The sequence below is a fragment of the Sinocyclocheilus rhinocerous genome, unplaced genomic scaffold (assembly GCF_001515625.1).
Source record: "Sinocyclocheilus rhinocerous isolate Xijiao unplaced genomic scaffold, SAMN03320098_v1.1 scaffold66, whole genome shotgun sequence".
NCBI lineage: Eukaryota > Metazoa > Chordata > Actinopteri > Cypriniformes > Cyprinidae > Sinocyclocheilus > Sinocyclocheilus rhinocerous.
Window position 1 is genome coordinate 896,131 of NW_015662934.1, and position 675 is coordinate 896,805.

General features: G+C 36.7%; 1 protein-coding gene across 4 annotated transcripts in view; it reads left to right on the forward strand.

Annotated features, from left to right (window-relative positions):
• Nucleotides 1–675, forward strand: part of LOC107728480 (rho GTPase-activating protein 33-like) — a 57,602-nt gene that overhangs the window by 39,675 nt on the left and 17,252 nt on the right. The window lies entirely within an intron of this gene.

Genomic DNA, 675 nt, shown 5'->3' on the forward strand with positions numbered 1-675 from the left:
ATGTTGAACTCCCTGAGATTAGAGAAGCAGTCGTCAGTAGAATTGCGTGTTTGTGGGTGGGGTCAAGTTGTTCGCAGCCGGCCAACGTAGAACATAGGCGCGCATTATGCAAATGTGTTACCCCGTGACGTGTAGCCGTCACGGAAGTGGGATTCGAATTACTAACGACTCGTTTCAGCTGTTCAGAGTCGATTCTTTATTTTGGGAGACAGTAACTTTATTTATCGTGCACTTTCAGCTTTACAACTTTGCAGATTGTTTACATTCACATACAGTTACGTTGCACACTGCATGAAAGGCAATATTGGAAATGGCATAATAGGGGCACTTTAAAGGTTTAAATACCAAACTTTTTGCTGGAAATGCCATTCTGTTCTGAAAACTGCTGAGTTACTGTTAGTAGCATAGCTACTTGTAGTTAGTTTACTCCCCAAAACTGACCCTTACGAAAAAAGAAGTTTATTCAAGTGTGCTATTAGTATACTTCTTTTAAACTAAAAATAGGAAAGTATACTTTTAGTCTACTTTTTATGTACTTCTCAGAAATGGGCTTTATGTACTTCTCAGAAATATACTTAAAATGACATTTAAGTATACTTGACTTATACTTAGAAAAAGTCTAAATATATTTCAGCTATAATTGTGCTCCTAGAATCCATGTTTTCATTGTTATAC